We start from the raw sequence: 20,875 nt of genomic DNA on the forward strand, positions 1-20,875 counted from the left end.
TGGGGAAAGAAAAACAACAAAAAAAACAAAAAAGGAGCTTTTGATTTTTCGGGACAACCGATCATTTTTATTGAATTGCTGTAAAATTGGATCATTTTATTGTATCGTGTGTGGCCACCTTTAGACCACGTTCACTGTGGGATGTTGCATTCTGTTCAAAGTGTAAAAGCAACTCAATGAAAAAGTCATACCTCACGTTACATCTGCGTTGCGTCACATAACACTGAAGCATACTTTTCATTGATTTTAGGCTTAACTGTAACATGCATGCAGTGCTTTACCATACCGCAACGCTACCACTGCACTGTGAACATCGCACAGAAATTGTAGTTCGGTAAAGTGCATTACAATGCAGCCATTACACTGCAACCCACCACTGTGAACCAGGCCTGAGGCTGTGTACCCATTGGGCACTGTGTTCCTTTTAAAAGTAGAAATGCAAAGGAATGTAACAGTGGCACGTTATTTGGGCGTTGTGTCCCATACATTCAATTAAAAGTATGGTTCACTGGTAACGCACAAATTTTGCCGCTGCGCACTGCATGCAGAGCACTGGGATGTCGCATGCCGTTAGACTACAGTGTCGCATAGGTGCTGCACATTATAATTTAGCCTTTACGTCACACCACAACACTGCTCTGTGAACATAGCCTAAATGTGCTCACTAATGAGACAATCTTGATTGCACAATCTTGTCGCTTCTATGTAATATATGGTACTACCTAAAGTATCTATTCAAAGTATACAGGTCCTTCTAAAAAAAATTAGCATATTGTGATAAAGTTCATTATTTTCTGCAATGTACTGATAAACATTAGACTTTCATATATTTTATGCTGGATACACACCATGCGTTTCCGCGTTCGATGCGTCCGTCGATACGCGTCGATTCGATTATTTCCGACATGTCCGATTCGCGGTTCGTTAGGTCGATTTGCCATACTTTACATGGCATTTGACCTAAAAATAATCGAAATGCGCTCGGAAATAATCAAATCGACGCGTATCGACGGACGCGTGCGACGCGGAAACTCATGGTGTGTATTCAGCATTAGATTCATTACACACAACTGAAGTAGTTCAAGCCTTTTATTGTTTTAATATTGATGATTTTGGCATACAGCTCATGAAAACCCAAAATTCCTATCTCAAAAAATTAGCATATTTCATCCGACCAATAAAAGAAAAGTGTTTTTAACCTGCCTGGCGTTCTATTAAGATCGCCAGGCAGGCTGCGGGAGGGTTTTTTTTTAATAAAAAAAAAACTATTTCATGCAGCCAACTGAAAGTTGGCTGCATGAAAGCCCACTAGAGGGCGCTCCGGAGGCGATCTTCCGATCGCCTCCGGCGCCCAGAATAAACAAGGAAGGCCGCAATGAGCGGCCTTCCTTGTTTTGCTTATATCGTCGCCATAGCGACGAGCGGAGTGACGTCATCGACGTCAGCCGACGTCGTGACGTCAGCCGCCTCCGATCCAGCCCTTAGCGCTGGCCGGAACTTTTTGTTCCGGCTGCGCAGGGCTCAGGCGGCTAGGGGGGCCCTCTTTCGCCGCTGCTCGCGGCGAATCGCCGCAGAGCGGCGGCGATCAGGCAGCACACGCGGCTGGCAAAGTGCCGGCTGCGTGTGCTGCTTTTTATTTCAGCCAAATCGGCCCAGCAGGGCCTGAGCGGCAGCCTCCGGCGGTACTGGACGAGCTGTGCTCGTCCAGACCGCCCAGCAGGTTAAAACAAAAAAAGTCAACCTTCAAATAATTATGTTCAGTTTGCACTCGATACTTGGTCGGGAATCCTTTTGCAGAAATGACTGCTTCAATGCGGCGTGGCATGGAGGCAATCAGCCTGTGGCACTGCTCAGGTGTTACGGAGGCCCAGGATGCTTCGAGAGCGGCCTTAGGGCCCTTTTCCACTAGAGCGATTGCGATTGCTGAATCGCAAAATCGCAAATCGCTAGTGATTTTTAAATCGCTAGGGTTGTTACTTTATCATAGAAATCACGAGAAGTATTTTCCACTACAGTGATTCGATTTGGAAATCGCTAATCGCAATCGCTTGCTGGAGCGATTTTTACAATGATAATGCAATGCAATTGCAATGCAATGAAAATCGCAAATCGCAATCGCATAACAGAATTAATGAAAAATCGCAATCGCAATCACTGGCGTTTGTAATTTGTGATTGCGATTGCTAGTGGAAAAGGGCCCTCAAGCTCATCCAGAGTGTTGGGTCTTGCGTCTCTCAACTTTCTCTTCACAATATCCCACAGATTCTCTATGGGGTTCAGGTCAGGAGAGTTGGCAGGCCAATTGAGCACAGTAATACCATGGTCAGTAAACCATTTACCAGTGGTTTTGGCACTGTGAGCAGGTGCCAGGTCATGCTGAAAAATGAAATCTCTATCTCCATAAAGCTTTTCAGCAGATGGAAGCATGAAGTCCCCCGAAATCTCCTGATAGCTAGCTGCATTGACCCTGCCCTTGATAAAACACAGTGGCCCAACACCAGCAGCTGACGTGGCACCCCAGACCATCACTGACTGTGGGTACTTGACACTGGACTTCAGGCATTTTGGCATTTCACTCTCCCGTCTTCCTCCAGACTCTGGCACCTTGATTTCCGAATGACATGCAAAAGTTGCTTTCATCTGAAAAAAGTACTTTGGACCACTGAGCAACAGTCCAGTGCTGCTTCTCTGTAGCCCAGGTCAGGCGCTTCTGCCGCTGTTTCTGGTTCAAAAGTGGCTTGACTTGGGGAATGCGGCACCTGTAGCCCATTTCCTGCACACGCCTGTACACGGTGGCTCTGGATGTTTCTACTCCAGATTCAGTCCACTACTTCCGCAGGTCCCCCAAGGTCTGGAATCGGTCCATCTCCACAATCTTCCTCAGGGTCAGGTCACCTCTTCTCGTTGAGCAGCGTTTTCTGCCACACTTTTTCCTTCCCACAGAGGTGCCTTGAGACAGCACTCTGGGAACAGCCTATTTGTTCAGAAATTTCTTTCTGCGTCTTACCCTCTTGCTTGAGAAAAGAAGCGCTCCAATAGTGCATTAAAACTTTTAACGAAAAACACGCAATGTTGTATTTCACTTACATTGCCGTTGCAGCGTTTGTGACCTCCCATCGATCAATCACCTCTGCTACAGTCTGGCCAGGAGCCAGGGCTGCTCCGATGTTTTTCCTGCTGCTGCGGTCTGGCGAGGAGGGGATGAGGGGGCGTGGCCACTCCACGTAACTGCTTCTAAGTCACTACCGGATTCAGCGTTTAGCACGCCTTGGACCTGAAGAAGACGTGGTAAACGCCGAAAACGGTAGTGACGTAGAGGCAGTTACGTGGAGTGGCCACGTCCCCTCAACCCCTCCTCGCTAGACCGCAGCAGCAGGAAAAACATAGGAGCAGCCCCGGGTCCTGGCCAGACCGCAGCAGAGGTGATTGATCGCTGGAAGGCGATGTAAGTGGAATACAGCATTGCGTGTTTTTCATTAAAAGTTTTAATACACTATTGGAGCGCTTCTTTTCCTTTTCTCTTTTATGCATACAAGTATCTGGTCGCACCCAGTGAGAAGCGGCTCCTTAGTGCACCTACAAAAGGCAACACTTATGTGTACACATGAACATAGACAGTTAGCGCAGGACATTGATTTTATATTTAGCCCTGTAAAAATGACTGCAAGATCACAGCGCAGACCGCTCAGTGAGGGGAAGAAGAATCCTAGAGTGTCAGCTAAAGTCTTACAAAAGGCTCTGGCATATGCTAACATTCATGTTAGCAAATCTACGATACGTAAAACACTAAGCAAGAATTGAGTTCATGGAAGGTTATCACAGAGAAAGCCATTGCTGTCCAAAAGAACCATTGCTGTGCGTTTAAAGTTTGCAAAAGAGCACCTGTATGTTCCACAGCGGTACTGGCAAAATATTCTGTGGACTAGGGTTGCCGCGGTATACCGGTATGACGATATACCACGGTATGATTGTGCACGGTAATCGTACCGTGCACAATCTCGTTTTACCGGTTTTCAGGGGGCGGGGCTACCGGGGGGCGGAGCGACGTAGAAGCGGCGCACGAACAGCGGTGGATATAAATACTCACTTTCCAGCAGCCAGCTCCGTCCTCCGCGCTGTACCCGGGCTTCATTGTTCTTCCTGTTCTTGTATCTTATTTCCTGAAACAGCGCCCCCTGGGTGCTATTACAAGGAGATGATGCAAGCACAAACAGGAAGTAGAAGGAAGCACAGTACACGCGTGAGGACTTGGCTGCTGACAAGTGAGTATTTGTCCCCTCTCCCTCCCTCCAGCTCTCTGTGCTGGCCAACTAATTCTAGCTACACCTATCCCTGGCTACCCATGCTGCGCCACCTACCACTGGCTACACCCATCCCTGGCTACCCATGCTGCGCCATCTACCACTGTCTACACCTATCCCTGACTACCCATGCTGCGCCACCTACCACTGTCTACACCTATCCCTGGCTACCCATGCTGCGCCACCTACCACTGGCTACACCTATCCCTGGCTACCCATGCTGCGCCACCTACCACTGGCTACACCCATCCCTGGCTACCCATGCTGTGCCACCTACCACTGGCTACACCTATCCCTGGCTACCCATGCTGTGCCATCTACCACTGGCTACACCTATCCCTGGCGACCCATGCTGTGCCATCTACCACTGGCTACACCTATCCCTGGCTACCTATGCTGCGCCACCTACCACTGGCTACACCTATCCCTGGCCACCTATCACTGGCTACACCTATCCCTGGCTACCCATGCTGCGCCACCTACCACTGGCTACACCTATCCCTGGCTACCCATGCTGTGCCATCTACCACTGGCTACACCTATCCCTGGCTACCTATGCTGCGCCACCTACCACTGGCTACACCTATCCCTGGCCACCTACCACTGGCTACACCTATCCCTGGCTACCCATGCTGCGCCATCTACCACTGGCAACACCTATCCCTGGCTACCCATGCTGCGCCATCTACCACTGGCTACACCTATCCCTGGCTACCCATGCTGCGCCATCTACCACTGGCTACACCCATCCCTGGCTACCCATGCTGCGCCATCTACCACTGGCTACACCTATCCCTGACTACCCATGCTGCGCCACCTACCACTGGCTACACCTATCCCTGGCTACCCATGCTGCGCCACCTACCACTGGCTACACCCATCCCTGGCTACCCATGCTGTGCCACCTACCACTGGCTACACCTATCCCTGGCTACCCATGCTGTGCCATCTACCACTGGCTACACCTATCCCTGGCTACCCATGCTGCGCCATCTACCACTGTCTACACCTATCCCTGACTACCCATGCTGCGCCACCTACCACTGGCTACACCTATCCCTGGCTACCCATGCTGCGCCACCTACCACTGGCTACACCCATCCCTGGCTACCCATGCTGTGCCACCTACCACTGGCTACACCTATCCCTGGCTACCCATGCTGTGCCATCTACCACTGGCTACACCTATCCCTGGCTACCCATGCTGTGCCATCTACCACTGGCTACACCTATCCCTGGCTACCTATGCTGCGCCACCTACCACTGGCTACACCTATCCCTGGCCACCTATCACTGGCTACACCTATCCCTGGCTACCCATGCTGCGCCACCTACCACTGGCTACACCTATCCCTGGCTACCCATGCTGTGCCATCTACCACTGGCTACACCTATCCCTGGCTACCTATGCTGCGCCACCTACCACTGGCTACACCTATCCCTGGCCACCTACCACTGGCTACACCTATCCCTGGCTACCCATGCTGCGCCATCTACCACTGGCAACACCTATCCCTGGCTACCCATGCTGCGCCATCTACCACTGGCTACACCTATCCCTGGCTACCCATGCTGCGCCATCTACCACTGGCTACACCCATCCCTGGCTACCCATGCTGCGCCATCTACCACTGGCTACACCTATCCCTGACTACCCATGCTGCGCCACCTACCACTGGCTACACCTATCCCTGGCTACCCATGCTGCGCCACCTACCACTGGCTACACCCATCCCTGGCTACCCATGCTGTGCCACCTACCACTGGCTACACCTATCCCTGGCTACCCATGCTGTGCCATCTACCACTGGCTACACCTATCCCTGGCTACCCATGCTGCGCCATCTACCACTGGCTACACCTATCCCTGACTACCCATGCTGCGCCACCTACCACTGGCTACACCTATCCCTGGCTACCCATGCTGCGCCACCTACCACTGGCTACACCCATCCCTGGCTACCCATGCTGTGCCACCTACCACTGGCTACACCTATCCCTGGCTACCCATGCTGTGCCATCTACCACTGGCTACACCTATCCCTGGCTACCCATGCTGTGCCATCTACCACTGGCTACACCTATCCCTGGCTACCTATGCTGCGCCACCTACCACTGGCTACACCTATCCCTGGCCACCTACCACTGGCTACACCTATCCCTGGCTACCCATGCTGCGCCACCTACCACTGGCTACACCTATCCCTGGCTACCCATGCTGTGCCATCTACCACTGGCTACACCTATCCCTGGCTACCTATGCTGCGCCACCTACCACTGGCTACACCTATCCCTGGCCACCTACCACTGGCTACACCTATCCCTGGCTACCCATGCTGCGCCATCTACCACTGGCAACACCTATCCCTGGCTACCCATGCTGCGCCATCTACCACTGGCTACACCTATCCCTGGCTACCCATGCTGCGCCACCTACCACTGGCTACACCTATCCCTGGCTACCCATGCTGCGCCATCTACCACTGGCTACACCTATCCCTGGCTACCCATGCTGCGCCACCTACCACTGGCTACACCTATCCCTGGCTACCCATGCTGCGCCATCTACCACTGGCTACACCTATCCCTGGCTACCTATGCTGCGCCACCTACCACTGGCTACACCTATCCCTGGCTACCCATGCTGCGCCACCTAATTCTGGCTACACCTATCCCTGGCTACCTATGCTGCTACACCTACCACTGGCTACACCTATCCCTGGCTACCTATGCTGCGAGCACCTACCACTGACTACACCTATCCCTGGCTACCTATGCTGCAGCCACCTACTACTGACTACACCTATCCCTGGCTACCTATGATGCGGCACCTACCACTGGCTACACCTCCCCCTGGCTACCTATGCTGCGACACCTACCACTGGCTACACCTATACCTGGCTAACTATGCTACGGCACCTGCCACTGGCTACACCTATCCCTGGCTACCTATGCTGCAGCCACCTATTACTGGTGGGTGGGGGCACATTATTTAATGTAAGGGGGTGGGGCCCAGGTCCAAATAATTGTTTTATACCGTATACCGTAATACCGTCATACCGTGGTATTTTTTTTGACGGTTATCATACCGTGGAATTTCATACCGTTGCAACCCTACTGTGGACAGATAAAAACCAAAGTTGAGTTGTTTGGAAGAAACATACAAATATATGTGTGGAGAAAAAGAGCCACAGCACACCAATATCAAAACTATATCCCAACTGTGAAGTATGGTGGTGGAGGCATCATGGTTTGGAGCTGCTTTGATGCGTCAGGGCCTGGACGGATTGCTATCATCAAAAGAAAAATGAATTCCAAAAAGTTTAGACATTTTGCAGAACTTAAGGCTATCTGTCCACCAGCTGAAGGTCAGCAGAAGATGGGTGTTGCATTAGGGCAACGTCTCAAAGCATAGAAGTAAACCAACAGAATGGCTTATGCTGGGTACACACGTTACTTTTATTTGGCTACCTGATCGTTTTTTCGGGACGATTCCACTCGATTTCATGCTTGATTCCCTTATTTTCATTTATTTTTCTTATCTTTTTCCATTCACCGCAATGAGTAATCGAGCGTGGAAACAATCGGGAGCAATATCGGACATGACGGATTTTATCTATCTGATCCATCTATCGCACGGAAAATCGTACCGTGTGTTCCCAGCATTAAACAGAAGAAAATAGGCCTTCTGGAGTGGCCCAGTCAGAGTCCTGACCTCAACCCGACTGAGATGTCGTGGCATTACCTCAAGAAAGCAATTTACACCAGACATCCCAAGAATATTGCTGAACGGAAACAGTTCTGTAAAGAGGAATGGTCAAGAATTACTCCTGACTGTTGTGCACGTCTGATCTGCGACTACAGGAAACATTTGGTTGAAGTTATTCCTGCGAAAGGAGGTTATTAAATCCAAGGGTTCACATACTTTTTCCACCTGCACTATGAATGTTTACATGGTGTGTTCAATAAAAACATGTAAACATTTAATTATGTGTGTGGTATTAGTTTAAACAGACTGTGATTGTCTATTGTTATGACTCAGATGAAGATCAGATCACATTTTATGACCAACTAGTGACCTTAGCCCGTTTAAAAACTGACTAGGTCTGTCGCCGCTCATCCGCAGCGCATGCACACCCCGCGCTCATGTGCATGCGCACGCCCACCCCGCACTCATGTGCATGCGCACGTTCACCCCGCACTCATGTGCATGCGCACGCTCACCCCGCATGACGCACGCCTGCCCCCCGCGTCATTCCCCCAGCTCTCCTCAGTGTCTTTGCGTCCCTACCTGCACATGCGCACAACAAAAACACACACACACTTTTTTTAATTAGGTTGGATTTGTGCAGAAAGTCAAATAATTCCAAAGGTTTCACATACTTTTTCTTGCTACTCTGTTTATCCTTCTACTACATAGATTTGATAAAATTGTACAATCAATACATCATTAGTTGGCACTGGATCGCCAAGGCTTAGGAGAACAGGGGAAGCCTCATTAGAATCTAGAGGCTTCCCCCTCCCAAGGTAAGTATCTCCAAGAGGAGGAATTTTTCTCTTACAGATTTTCTTTAAGGGTGCATACACATCCAATTATGACTGGACAACTTTATCACTTCCATGTAAGGCAAATACTGTAGATTTTGAATACTGTGAAAAGATTGTGTAGGTAAAGTCATACTACATGGGAGTGGTAAATTTGGCCACGCATTGGCTAATCAAAATTGAATGTGTGTATACCTTCATCTAAATGTTATTGAGCAGTGTAGTATCTATCCATTATAGGTTTTAGTGCAGTTTGTATGTGTAAGCAATGAGGGGGGTCTTAGACCAGACTTTTTGATTTTTTGGAGGGCTTTTTGCTTTCTTTTAGGGGGAGGTTTTAATACGCTTTTCATACTATTGATATTATTAGCTTCCATGGGTATTACTAATAAAATTGTGTATTTTTTGTTACATGATCTACCTATGCCTAACCCTAAGACGTTCCTCTACCTATGCCTAACTCTTAACCCCTTCCTAACCTTAACCAGACTTTATTTGCATTAAAAAAGGGTAAATTTTGGCACTCAATAAAGGCATGCAGATATGCAAATTACAGCATTGCATAGCGGATGCGCAATTTGCATATCCACATGTCTCATCGCCCGTGATTGTATCAGGCGCCTCCAGGCAACAAAATTTACCTTTTTTTGACGAAAAATGCTCCCCATTATAAAAGCTGCAATTTGTGGCAAAAGGTGGTCAATTTCAGAGCCCGATAGTGGGCTCTGCTTTGCACCAAAATTCCTCTCCTTTGCCTCAAATTGTGGATTTTTTAATGGTGGCGCCCTTTTTTTTCGGGAAGGGCTCCTGTGCCCTTTTTTCCTGTGATACAGAGGTGTGCTCCCCATTTATCTTTCGTTACAATATAGTTCCATATGAGTCCCTTGTACATTTTCAGGCAATATGCTGTGTTTCTTGTATTAAAATTTCTATTCTTATGTCAGTAGTGGGAAGCCTTTGGGTAGTGATGGTCACGTCTAATGGCCCATACTCACGAGGGACTTTTGTCGCCTCAACACGCGGCGCGCGCGTGTTGCGGCGACAGGTCGCCCGTGAGTATGGGCCGTCGCACGCGCGCGCACCCCGAACTGTCGCCCGCCGCTCATGTCGCCATGCGATTGAAACTTTCAATCGCATGGCGACAGTCGCCGCCGCACCTCCCCCGCAACTGTCGCTAGTCCGCGTGAGTACGCGGACTAGCGACAGCAACCTCCATTGTATCAAATGGAGCTTCCGGCGGGGGGAGGAGGAACGTCGGCGACAGCTTCCGCCTCGCCGCTGGTCCCTCTTCCGCGTGTGTACGCGGAGGGACCTGGCGAGAAGCTGTCGCCCACACGCTCACGTGTGCTGGCGACAGGCAACATTTGCAGCCCGTGAGTACGGGCCTTAAGAGAACTCATGGAGAAGCATAGGATTTGTTTGATCAGCTGATAGATCCTGCTAAACAGATTTGCAAAGCGCCGATTTGCTGTGATCACATCCTGCGTTACCACAAATCAGAGACTTACATAACTATCACTTGAGTAAACTAATCACATGCTTCTCTTGAGTTCTCATCAACATGACCATCACTGCCTCTGGATTGTACAGAGGTTTCCAAGCTCCTTGTGGACACTAACCAATGCTGCACAATACCCTCTTCTTCTGGCTGTGCTCCTGGCCATGTACTCGCACATTCCGACTAGGCATGAGCGAATAAGGCTAGCAACCCACGACTAGGCATGAGCGAATAAGGCTAGCAACCCACGACTAGGCATGAGCGAATAAGGCTAGCAACCCACTAGGAATCGCTTCAGCACTTTAAACTCGCTGCAGCAGATTCTTAGGGCATTTGCAATTGCCTGATGCTGTAACAGCGCTTCCGATAAGCGTGGTTTTTTTTAATAAAACTTTTATACTCACTAGGCGTCCTTCTTACGTCCGTAACCTCGCCCCATAAAAGAAGAGGTCATAGGTGCTTCTCTATGACCAGAGAAGAGCCTGTGACCTCTTCCTTTAGGGGGCGGAGCTACAGACAGGAGGAGGAAATACAAAGACCCGGTAAGTATAATAAAGTTTTCTTAAGGCTAATCTCTCAACCCCCCAAAGCGCAGCATAATCACTTTGATAAGCGATTTATGCAGTGCTTATATACTTTACATTGAGCACAAAACACACTCAAAATACTACTTTTCCTGCAATTTTGATTACCCCTAATTGCAATCGCACTAATGTGTTCCCCCCACCCACTTTCATTTGCAACGTGTTTTGGGGTATCGCCAGCGATTGTCGGTGATCCCAAAACGCTGCAAAAATCGCCCTAGTGGGTGCCAGCTCTTAGGGCCGTGCAAGACCATCACAAATCGCTAGCGATTGCGATAGCGCTTTCTAGTGGGTCCCAGGCCTTAAAGTATGTGAGCTAAAGCTTGGGTATAAAATTGCATACCATGCACCATGCGCAATCGTTCCCTGACGAGAGGCGGAGCTCCGTGATAAGCCTTGCTAGCCGCGATAGCGACTGGCAGGCCGTTAGAAAAAGAAAACTGACGTTATTTATATGTACAGCGCTGCAATCTCCTGCAGTGCTGTACGGGGCACAACTCTGTCACTGAGCTGTCCCCTTGATTGCCTCACAAGATGATCGCCTCTCATAGGCTAATGCCTATGAGAGGTGATCATACTGATTGGCTCTCCAGGGGGAGGAAGGGATGCTCGGAAGAAAAATTTAAAGATAAATAAGGTTTTTTTGTTAAAAATAAATAAATAAAAAATGGAAAACTCACAGCAGCAGCAATTGGATGCCACCAACAGAAAGCTCTGCTAATGGCAAGAAAAGGAGGAAGGATTAATTTGTGTGCTAAATTGTATGGCCATATAATAAAGGCTTTGTTCACATCTAAAATCGAAATCGCTGACAGCAGTGATTTTCTGCACGTTTTCTCCTCCCGGTGCCTTAGCTGCGCGCTATGATTCTGTATAAAGCGCTTTTCAAAGCACTTTTGCAGAGCGATTTGGTTCTTCACTTCCTGCCGCAAGTCAGGAAGTGAACTCTTTGACCTGGAGGAGAATAAATACAATGTATGCATTCTTAAAAGCGCTGGGGAAATCACTATACCAAGTGCTTTTTCAAGCGCTTTGCGATTTCCCTATACCTTCCATTGAGCAAACATGCTCAGAAAATGGTACAGGCAGCGCTTTGCTGAGCGAATCGGAAACAAACCACTCAGATGTGAACTCTCTCATAGGGAATCATTGCACAAGCGCTTTCAGGGCGGTTTTGAAAATCACCAGCGCATAAAAAACAAACAAAAAATACTCAAAATGCCCTAAGTGTGAACGAGCCTTTAAAGGAGAACTGTAGTGAGAAGTATATGGAGTTTGCCATATTATTATTATTTAGTATTTATATAGCGCCGACATATTACGCAGCGCTGTACAGTGTATGTATATATATATATACTAACTGTCCCTCAAAGGAGCTCACAATCTAATCCATACCATTGCCATTTGTCTATATTGTGTAGTATATTGTGTAGTGTAAGTACTGTAGACTAGGGCCAATTTTTTTTTTTAGAGGGAGCCAATTAACTTATCCGTATGTTTTTGGAATGTGGGAGGAAACCGGAGTACACGGAGGAAACCCACGCAGACACGGAGAGAACATACAAACTCTTTGCAGATAGTGCCCTGGCTGGGATTCGAACCAGGGACCCAGCGCTGCAAGGCGAGAGAGCTAACCACTACGCCACCGTCCTTTTAAGCAATACCAGTTACCTGGCAGCCCTGCGGAGCTATCTGCCTGCAGAATCACACCAGAAACAAGCATGTAGCTAATCTTGTCAGATCTGACAAAATGTCAGAAACACCTGATCTGCTGCATGCTTGTTCAGGTTTTAGGGCAAAAAGTATTCAAGGCAGAGGATCCGCAGGTTATCCAGGCAACTGGTAATGCTTAAAGAGACACTGAAGCGAGAATAAATCTCGCTTCAGTGCTTAAAAACGTCGCTATCCCGCGGCTAAACGGGGGTCCCTTCACCCCCAACCCCCCGCAAAATCAAAGACCAAATTGGTCGTAGATTTTGCTGCTGCTGGAGGCAGGGCTAACGGCTGCAGCCCTACCTCACAGCGCGTCTATCAGCGGCGCATCGCCGACCCTCCTCCGCCCCTCTCAGTGAAGGAAGACAGAGGGGCGGGGGAGAGGCAGAGATACGCGCTGACAGACGCGCGTGGGGCAGGGCTGCGGTGGTTAGCCCTGCCCCAATGCGGAAGCGCTCCCCTGCTGCATGGAGGGGATTTTGAAGGTAAGGGACCCCCGTTTATCCACGTGATAGCGGCGTTTTAGCAGGGGCACACATGTCCCTGCTAACTATGAGCTCTGAAGTGAGATTTATTCTCGCTTCAGAGTCTCTTTAAAGAGAATCTGTACTGTAAAATTCTTACGATAAAAAGCACACCATTCTATTCATTATGTTCTCCTGGGCCCCTGCTGCAATCCTGGCTTGTAATTGCCATTTTTATGTAGTGTTTACAAACAAAAGACATAGCAAGTGATACACTGAGAGCAGCTCAGTGTGTGAGTCATACAGAGTGTGCAGGGGGCCTGGAGAGGGTGTGTATAGCTTCTATCCAATTACAAGCAGCACAGCACATTCCAGCCTGACTGCCTCAGCCCGACAGAGCCAACAGAGGAGACAAGATTAGATCATATAACAGAGATAACACAGCCACTGTGCAAATAGGAAAGGCTGCAGTAAGACAGAGCACATTAGAACAGCTATAGGAACATATAGGACAGAAGAAATAAGGCTCAAAATGTTGTTACAGAGTCTCTTTAACCTCCATGGTGGTATGAATTGTGCGGCTGCGCGGCGGTTTTTCTCACGCTCACCTAGCGCTAGCTACATGCTTCCCCCCTCCCCGCGGCGTCCGCCCGTCCCCTCCGATCGCCGCCGCCGCTTGCCCATAAGGAAATCCCGTTCTGAACGGGATTTCCTTGAGGGCTTCCCCCGTCGCCATGGCGACGAACGGAGTGACGTCATCGACGTCACAGGGAATCCCGATCGACCCCATAGTGCAGCCTAGCGCTGATTGGCCAGGCTGCGCAAGGGGTATGCGGGGGGGGGGGGGCATGTATCCCGGCGGGTAGTGGCGCATCGGCGGCGATCACAGCAAACACGCAGCTAGCAAAGTGCTAGCTGCGTGTTTGAAAAAAAAAAATGATGAAAATCGGCCCAGCAGGGCCTGAGCGGCACCCTCCGGCGGCTTACCCAGTGTCTAGCACGGGAACCTAAACCCTAGGGGAATAAACGAGTTTCACTTACCTGGGGCTTTTACCAGACCCCTGCAGCCATCCTGTGCCCTCGACGTCACTCCTGGATTCTCTGGTCCCCCGCCGGCAGCTAGTTTAGTTTTTGACGACTTAGTGTTGGCGGACCGCCACGTGTATCATTACACGCGTTACCGCGGTACAACAGGACGCTATAGTGGGTGTCAGCGCGTACAAAGATACGTGTTGTCACCTGCTATAGCGTCCTATTACCGCGGTAACGTGTGTAATGATATGCAGGGCAGCCCGCCGACTGAGTCGGCAAAAACTAAACTAGCTGCCGCCGGGGGGCCAGAGGATCCAGGAGTGACATCGAGGGAACAGGATGGCTGCAGGGGGCTGCTAAAAGCCCCAGGTAAGTGAAACTCATTTTTTCCCGTAGGGTTTAGGTTCCCTTTAAAAGGAAATCAATATGGCAGCCTCTATATATCGCTCACTACAGTTCTCCTTTAAAGCTGCAGAGTGCAGAATTGTCAAAAATGGCCTGGTCACTAGGGGGATGTAAGTCTGTAGTAGGACAACTGTAGTGAGAGGTATATGGAGGCTGCCATATTTATTTCCTTTTAAAGAGACTCTGTAACATCAAAAAGATCCCCTGGGGGGTACTCACCTCGGGTGGGGGAAGCCTCCGAATCCTAATGAGGCTTCCCACGCCGTCCTCTGTCCCACTGGGGTCTTGCTGCAGCACTCCGAACAGCCGGCGACAGACCCGACTGTCAGTTCAATATTTACCTTTGCAGGCTCCAGCGGGGGCGCTGTGGCTGCTCTCAGCTCCGAACTACACGGGAATACCCGATCTCAGTCGGGTCCGCTCTACTGCGCAGGCGCCGGAAACTTGCGCCTGCGCAGTAGAGCACACCCGACGGCGATCGGGTATTTCCGTGTAGTTTGGAGCCGACAGCCGTCAGAGCGCCTGCGCAGGAGCCAGGAAGGTAAATATTGACGTCATCTTTCTCGGAGGGCTGCAGCGAGACCCCTGAGGGACGGAGGACGGCGTGGGAAGCCTCATTAGGATCCGGAGGCTTCCCCCACCCGAGGTGAGTACCCCCCCAGGGGATCTTTTGACGTTACAGATCCTCTTTAAGCAATACCAGATGCCCGACTGTCATGCTGATCCTCTGCCTCTAATACTTTTAGCCATGGACCCTGAACAAGCATGCAGCGGATCAGGTGTTTCTGACATTGTCAGATCTTGTTTCTAGGGTTATTCAGACACTACTGCAGCCAAATAGATCAGCAGGGCTGCCAGTCAACTGGTATTGTTTAACAGGAAATAAATATGACAGCCTTTTTATACCTCTCACTACAGTTGTCCTTTAACTTGCGGTCCTTACTGCTGTTAGTAAGGGTAATATTGCTGTGTGCACGGTAATATTACCGCTGTAATGTGATTCAACTGCAGTGTCTAATGTTAGCACTAAATAAAAATATATTTAAAACAGAAGCTGAAAAAAATATCTCATAGGAGAGAACTTAGTTGAAAAAAAGGGGCTTGAATAAGCGTACATTTGAAATCGGCGCCAGTAGACTTGGGCGCAGGATACAGCGGTATATAGCTGATCCTGCTTCTGCACAAGTCCGGGCCGATTTAATTACTATTCCCCCTCCAGGCCGACATGGATAGTGGGGGAATGAAATAATTCGGCTTCCAGCGATTGCTGGAGGCCGAATTATTATGTTTTTAAGCAACTTCGGCTCTGTCTTCTGACGGAGCCGACGTTACTCACTGAGCACTTCAATAGGAATGATTCCTATTGAAGTCTATGGAGGCGCCGGCTGCGCCCAAATCTAGCAGCGCTGAAAAGCACTGCTCCGCTTGAATAAGGCCCAATGTCTGATGTTCCAACATATTAATTGTACTGTAGTACACTGCTATATTGTGCTGCAGTGGGCCTTTTTGGCCACTTGTCTCTTCTGTGCAACAAATCGGGTCAGGAATATGGCAAAAAGCTATGCAGGTGACATTGTACTTCCATGCAACACCTGTGACATTTAGCGTTACTGACGTGTGGTGGTTTAACAGCGTGCACATCCCAATGCACTGCATTACCACAAAACCGCCCAGTAATATCCCAGTGTAACCTTTATGTTCAGTTGCAATCCTGTTTTTATAGGGAACACAATGTGAACTGTAAATGTAGGCTTATGGTACAACACATCCCAACCTACATATACCCTGCCACAATTCACTCTGTAAGTCCTGGTTTTGTTGATTTCTTTCCATATATTCATTCTATTACCTGGTTTTATTTCAGAAATGAACATAGTTCCAATATCAATGGATAAAACTGGAAACAACAATACTGGTGTTTTTTTTTAACATTTACATGACATGAATTAGATATTCCTAAAATGTAATAGTGAAACAACTATTTTTTCCATTTCTACCGTAACGCTATGAATGCCTCAATGCCTGCCTTCATTCTACACATGCCCATTAATAAAAAATCTACTGGTGTCGCTGCAGGCCATTGCAAGCAGTCGCATCTCTCTTCATAAAGCCAATCTACATGTGCACCTAAGTGGTCCTTTATGCAATGAATGCACACAGAATCATCACAAGCAGCATCACGTACACTACTGTGTACTACGAAGCGCTGCCCGCCAATAGAGCGCTACGCGTACAGCGGCTCCCAGGATCCACTAAAGACACAGACGTACATACGGGTCTTACGATGATACTGCCCCGGTTTCCCGCGCTTCTCTTTACACACGTGATCCCACAGTCAGATAGACCGTAAGCTGCACCTCTTGCCCTGTCGGTAAACACTTCAGTAGACGATCATTGGATGCGACGAACACGATCACTGAGGGGCGTAGCCACAGTACCATTGTCTGGGCTCTAGGATAGGTATACAGGGTGGGGGGGAATCATAGAACCTGACGCAGCCATATTTAATGAGGGCACGTTATTGAATCCATTTAGACGCGCTAAACCTAATGAGGTGCTGTAAATAGCTAGAGGTCACTGGCTTATAATGCCTGGCAGCCTAGCCATGCCGACACACGAGGTGGCCTGTATCTGAAATATCCATTAGCTGGTATATCGGCTGACAAGCGATGAGGCGCAAACACCAGCTTCCCCACCAGCTACGAGCACGTATCATTGAACAGGTAACGGGACCTACATGGGTCCTCTGTGTGTCCTCTGCTGCCACCAGCTGGAATATATATGCACTACTGCATGCGTACTTGGGTAGTTGGTACGTTTGCAAACCAGAAAGTGGCTAAAATAACATTTACCTTTTTTAATGGATAACGGTCAAAAAGAATAAGAAAACAGATTTGATCATCCGTTACCGGATCCATTTTCACTCAGCTGCCACTGGGGTTTTCATTCTGCTGCTTCTGTTCCATTAACCCCCCCCCCCCCCCGGGCCGGAGTTACCATAGGAAAAAAATGGGCAATTGACCCAGAGCCTGTAGGGGCCCCCAAGGTGTCCCTCCCCATCTTAACTGTTGCACCCCAGGGACTCTGCAGAGTATTTGGCAGAGTAGCGTCACATCTGTGCTGGCGGGCAGGTGAGACACTACACTGACATAGACACTGCAGAAGTCCTAGGGAACACAGTTAAGTTGGGAGGTGATTGGGGGAGGGTCAGCAGCCAGCTCAGGGGCCCAGGAGGGAAATTTGGCTGCAACAAAGCCTTAACCCAACGGCGGCTGGTCTTTTCTGTATCTCCATGGAAACGGCCGCTTGTTTCCTGTCAGTTCATGGCAGGGGGCTCCGTGAACAGCCTGCGAGCCTCCAATCGCAGCTCGCAGGCGAAATGTAAACACGCGGGGAAGAAATCCCGTGTTTACATCTTATGGCGCCGCTGTCACAGTAGCACGGTAAAGGAGATCGGCAATCCCCGTCCTCTGAATGGCTGGGGATCGCCGGCATCTGATAGGCTGAAGCCTATCAGAGGCGGTACAGGACAGATCACCGTCCTATACCGCCCATAAAAGAGAGAAGAGGGAGGGGGGAATAGCGCTGCAGAGGGGGGCTTTGAGAAGCACCCCCGCTAGGCCACACAGCACGGCGGCGATCAGACCCCCCCAGCAGGACATCCCCCTAGTGGGTGAAAAAAGGAGGGGGGGGGGGGGGGGGGGGGAGTCTGATCGCCCTGCCTGAAACCAGATCTGTGCTGGGGGCTGAAGAGCCCACGCAGCACAGATCGTAAATTATTCAGCCGGTCCCTAAGTGGTTAATGACGCTTTTTGGTCGGGGGGTGTCGGGGGGCCCCCCAGGCTAATTTTGCCCTAGGATCCAATTGCTACTTGAACCGGCCCTGACTGCCCCCCCCCCGACCCCCACCTTCACAGTGTATTTTTCTATTTAGAACAGTCCATTTCTTCACTAATGTGAAGAAACGTTCCATTTCCTCATTGCCCCCAATAAAGTGCTTTTAGCTTCCATTTCCACTCCGCTGGACTCAGCGGTCTGCAAAATTTGTGCAGCAGAAAACTTGCAGTCCCGTTCAACAGATCCTGCAGAACGGATCCGTTTCAACAGATGGATGTGTACGGATCCATAGGTAACACTGGATCTGTTCCCTTCCAATACAGAAAGGGACCGTTTTTTAACTCTGTGAAAAGTGCCTAAAGCTCTATGAAATTTGACAATATGAATTTAGACTGCTTTTTTTTTTTTTTTTAAATCCCAGTCTCTGAGGCCTGGTGCACACCCGCTAGCAGATCCGCAAAATGCTAGCAGATTTTGAAACGCTTTTTGTTATTTTTCTATGGCGTTTTGCTAGCGTTTTGCGGATTGCTGCAGCGGATTTCAGTATAGTAGATTTCATATATTGTTACAGTAAAGCTGTTACTGAACAGCTTCTGTAACAAAAACGCCGGCAAAACCGCTCTGAACAGGCATTTTTCAGAGCGGTTTGCGTTTTTCCTCTACTTAACATTGAGGCAGAAACGCACCCGCAATCCAAAAAATGCCTCACCCCGGCATTTTTCGTTTCTGCAAAACACCTCTTGCTCTGGTGTGCACCACCACATTGAGATACATTGACCAAGCGGATCCGCAGCCGCAAGCGGCTGCAGAAACGATGAAAAAGCCGCTCGGTGTGCACCAGCCCTGAGAGAGCACTTATCTGTGCAGAAAACCATGCATTTTGTAACATGTGTTTCTCTGCACTTTTTTTTTTTTTTTTTTTTTTGCATTTTTATGTGCATGTACATTTCTATTTTTTTTTTTTTTTTTTTTTTTTTTTTTTTTTACATAAAATGCATACCTTTCTGTATCCAATCTTTGTAGATGCAATTCTTATACAGTGTGCAGGGAAATGGAATTTGCTGAGTCCATTTTTTTTTAAACTGCACATAAAATTGCATTATGAATTGTACACCAATGCAATTTTTGTGTGCCCCATAAACTCACAGGGGTCCGTTAAAAATGGCGCCAGTTATCGTAGTTAAAAAACAGCGCCCCATAGGGAACCACTATCGCTAGTTATTTTTCGTTTTTGACAGCTAAAAAACGGCGCCGGCTTTAAAAACGAAATTTATCGTTTATATTTGTATTGCTCCCAAACGATATTTTTCGTTTTATATTTGTATTGCTCCCAAACGATATTTTTCGTTTTAACCCTTGCTTTGCTGCCGTTTGGAAAATATCTGCCCGCCGGCTTTAATGTTTAATAGCAAAGCCCCCTTAAAAGTTAAAAACACCAAATTTGCAGGGAATGTTAAGAAGAAAATTGTGAACAAGAGAAAAATTTTTTTTTTCAAAAAGACCTTATAGTTTTTGAGATAATAGATTTTGAATATTCTTCTTCTGACCGTGGGAAAATTAAACGCCCGCCGAGTTTAGCGGTTAATAGCAAAGCCCCTTTAAATGCCAGAAACACCAAATGGGTAAGGAATGTTAAGAAGAAAATTGTGAACAAGAGGAAAAAAAAATTCAAAAAGACCTTATAGTTTTTGAGAAAATCGATTTTAAATCTTCAAAGAGGAAAATGTATCTATTTAAATCGCGTAATGACATTTCCGTGGCAGAAACAATTCCCGCCGACTTAAGCAGTTAATAGCAAAGTCCCCTTAAATCCTAGCAACACCAAATTTGCAGGATATGTTAAAAAGATACTGGGAAACATTATTTAAAAAAAAAAACTTGAAACATTTTATTTATTTTTTTTAAATTTAAATTTTTGGGATATGTTCAGAGTATGGGAAATTTTTTGAAAAAAATGACGTGGGGTCCCCCCCCCCCGAGCCTCTGTAACCCCTTGTCCCCCACGCAGGCTGGGATAGCCAGAATGCGGAGCCCCGGCCGACTGGGGCTTCGCACCCTGAGCTATACCAGCCCGCATGGTCCATGGTATGGGGGGGGCTTTGGGGGGGAGGGGCGGCCAAGCCTCCCCCTCCCCCCCGGAGCCCTTGTCCAATCCATGGACAAGGAGCTCTTCCCCACCTCCGGTGCCCCAGGAGGAGGTGGGGCGACGACTCCCTGGGGGGGGGGTTCATGGTGGCATCTGGGAGTCCCCTTTAAGAAGAGGACCCCCCAGATGCCCACCCCCCTCCCAGGAGAAATGAGTATAGGGGTACAAAGTACCCCTTCCCCATTTCAACAAAGGGTTAAATGAAATAAAAACACAACCACGAGAAAAGTATTTTAATAATCTTAATTAACCACAAATACTTACCTGTACCTTTAAAAAAATGTTCCCACGCCAATATATCCTCGGAAATGATCCAACGAATAACAATATCCTCTTATCTTGCGATCTTC

At 48.6% G+C, this 20,875-nt stretch overlaps 1 protein-coding gene across 4 annotated transcripts in view; it reads right to left on the reverse strand.

Annotated features, from left to right (window-relative positions):
• EPB41 (erythrocyte membrane protein band 4.1) overlaps positions 1–20,875 on the reverse strand; it is a 228,181-nt gene that overhangs the window by 149,902 nt on the left and 57,404 nt on the right. The window contains exon 1 of one of the 4 annotated variants that reach the window (XM_068269169.1): positions 16,826–16,966. The exons of 1 other annotated variant lie outside the window; for it this stretch is intronic. The gene's annotated coding sequence lies outside the window, so the exon portion shown is untranslated. Of the gene's footprint in view, positions 1–16,812; positions 16,967–20,875 lie in introns of those variants that run through there. 2 more of the 4 variants (XM_068269168.1, XM_068269166.1) reach the window with 2 other exon arrangements.

The sequence above is a fragment of the Hyperolius riggenbachi genome, chromosome 2 (genome assembly GCF_040937935.1).
Source record: "Hyperolius riggenbachi isolate aHypRig1 chromosome 2, aHypRig1.pri, whole genome shotgun sequence".
NCBI lineage: Eukaryota > Metazoa > Chordata > Amphibia > Anura > Hyperoliidae > Hyperolius > Hyperolius riggenbachi.